At 40.2% G+C, this 2,903-nt stretch overlaps 1 long non-coding RNA gene across 1 annotated transcript; it reads right to left on the minus strand.

Moving 5' to 3' along the window:
• Positions 1–529: 529 nt before the first annotated feature.
• Positions 530–1,918, minus strand: LOC136291754 (uncharacterized). Its single transcript, XR_010721694.1, has 3 exons — positions 1,819–1,918; positions 897–1,040; positions 530–782 (listed from the first exon to the last, which is right to left on the minus strand). It is a non-coding gene; the product is annotated as an uncharacterized lncRNA (long non-coding RNA).
• Positions 1,919–2,903: the final 985 nt, after the last annotated feature.

Consider the following 2,903-nt stretch of genomic DNA (forward strand, 5'->3'; position numbering starts at 1 on the left):
GAGACAGCAAAGAACTTCACTGAGTGCTGGACCAGATCTCAGCAGGCAACAGACCAAATACATACAGGCAAAGCAGCTACAGTCAGCTCAGTCAAAGGCCCTTCTTTCTTCCTAAAACATGGGGTATTTTTGTCTCTGGGCATTCAATTAGACAGTACCCCTTCTACCTCATCTTTTTACAGTTAGATCAGCTACACACTGATACACCCACAGCCTACAAAGCACCGTGGTTACAAACTTTCTTATGGGAGATAGAGAGGCAGAAATACAGCACAATTGAGAAAATTTGACTCTAGAGGAGAAGATCCAGGAATCAGAGGCATGATAAAATCACTGTGATATAAGAAGTTAGTACCTGTTGAGTTTGGGTCTGTAGCTGCTGTGCTGTCTCTGTGAATGCTCCTAAACAACTCCTCACACATCAGGCCCTATGTGAGAAAGGCTCAAACATCATTTTACAGCCAAAGCTGTCTGAGCTCCTGAACAAGGATAAGTGTTTTGCCTTAACTCACGGATGGCAACTGGATAATCTACAGTCAAAGCCCTGACCAAGGAACTCTTGTGGCACTCTGCAGGACCTATGCTTTTGATAAATCTCTGGGCTTTGAAAGACTGTGTGTTTGTAACACTTTGTGACAAGCTTGTCTTAGAAATTAAGGACCATTTTTCTTGTGAACATAAATAAGAATATAGTGCAATTCAGTGAACTTCATTGAAGTATTCTGGATTTACTTTAGTACAGCTGACAGCAGAATCAGACTCCATATGCGTTGGCATGTGCTCTATAGGACATTGTAAGAAAAAAAAACAAAGTTAACTTTCTTAAACCATGTTTCAGCTTGCTGGTGGATCTGAGCTTTAAACTCTACACTCTAGTCTAATGCCAGAAATTTTACCTGCTTTCTGATCTCTCCATTTCAAACTGTTTGCCAAGGCTTGAAAACTGTAGGTGTAAAATACAGTTAAGGAGCTTTACACTCTGAGACTTGCCAAACAGAGTCCATGTCTCCTCTGCATTAATGACTTATATTGTAGCATGTCTGGAAAATGATGACTTTAATTAGCAAAAAAATTAGAAAATGCTTTAAAACATAGCCAATTGCAGTACATTAGAGCTACTTCTTAGAATTATACGTTTGAAAAGGTTTTCTTTTACTCTTATCAGAGGAAAAAAGTTAGTGTAATATCACATGGAAGGTTTCAATTCCTTCTGGTTAATCAGGCAACAGGTATATGCACATGAAAGATTTCCCATGATGGAGCTGTACACACAAATCTTACATAGATTTAGCCTTTGCAAGTTAGAGGCTTGTCTTGTTTGTCACCTGAAAACTAACCATATACTAGCCTTTACTCATAGGAGCAGAGCCACAGGAGTGGATTATACTCCTTTTATCAACCCTCATTACCTCACATCTAGAAAAGTGCATCCCATTGCAGGCCTCCAGTGCAAGAAAGACATAAAAAACAGAAAACTCAGTAGAGAGCCACAAGGCTGAGGGATCTGGGCTGGTTCAGCCTGCACAGCTGTTGCAGCAGCCCTCTTGTTAGAGGGTAGAAATGAGACAAGACACAGACTTCTTGTTTATCACAGCATGAAAAGGGTCCTGGTTTATTCCTGTTTACAGCTCAGACATCCTGACTCTGGTTGCAGCAAGCTCCTACTATAGGCTTCCTTTGCAGCCTCTGACTGCTGGCTATTTCCTGCTGAACTATGACTGCAGAGATTAGTTTTCAGACTCTGAATGCAGGCTTTTACCTGGCTAGACTATGACTACAGGTTTCAACAACAAGCACTAATTGTAGACCCAGACTGACCTCACAGCAGTAACTCTCTCCCCAGGAACCTTCCTCACAATCCTCTATTACCCACTCCCTCAAGATTCCTCCTTCTTCACTATCCTCCCCTCACTGGCTAAGCCACTCCCTTTTATCACACTTATCTTTATTGGATATAGCTGTGATTCATCAGGGGTGAGCTTGTATTGGTTAATTGACACAGCTGTTACTTATCAGGGACCAGGTCATCTATATTCCCTTCTCCTACACACAGCTGCCTTCTAACCGACAAGGAAGTTACTGTGAAGACACAACAAGGCTGAGCTGCACAGGACAAAAACAAGAAACAATGATGACAAATTGAAATAGGGAAATTCCAACCAGATTTAAGGAAATATTGTCTCCATTGGAATGACTTTTCATTGGAAAATGATAAACTAGAGAGACTGAGGAACTGAAGAACCTGATTTTAATACAATGTTGACCTGCTTTGAGCAGGAGACTGCCCAAGAGAACTCTCTCCTGTCGTTCCCAGCTTGAGTGGGTCCAACATGTTGTCATCTGATAGAATCATTTGCATCAGTGAAAGTGGATGTAGCAAGTTACCAAAAAGAAAATGGAAGTTCATTTTGTCTGGGTGCAAATCCAGATCCATTGAGCAACTTAAACAATAGCAAATGTTTAGGCATCATCTTTACTTAGCTTTCTCTGCTCTGTACTTACTGAGTCATTAGTGTCAAGCCAAACTGAATGAGAGTAGAATCAGTCCATTAAGTTACTTCTGATTTACTACGCAAAGTAAATAGCCATATGAGCTTAAACAAATTCATATTGTCAGCTGAAGGAAAAGCATTAACAAACACAAAATTCACAAGAATGAAGAGAGCAGAAAACATGAAAAATTAAGGGCCAAGTTGTCTTTATTTTGTTCTGTGATGTTTCAATACATTTTGGGCAAGTAAATGGTTTTCTCCTCTCTTTTTTTGGCCCATACTCAAATGGGCCAAAAAAGAAGTTGTGTCTACACCATAGCTGAAGTATGAATTTTAGAATGCTTGGTACTCTTGTAACTCTGGGACAACAGTCTGTATTTAGCTTCAGCTTGTACTGTCTAAAATTTAAGT

Source organism: Chamaea fasciata, unplaced genomic scaffold (assembly GCF_029207755.1).
Source record: "Chamaea fasciata isolate MVZ Bird 193981 ecotype frontalis unplaced genomic scaffold, bChaFas1.0.hap1 SCAF_7, whole genome shotgun sequence".
NCBI lineage: Eukaryota > Metazoa > Chordata > Aves > Passeriformes > Sylviidae > Chamaea > Chamaea fasciata.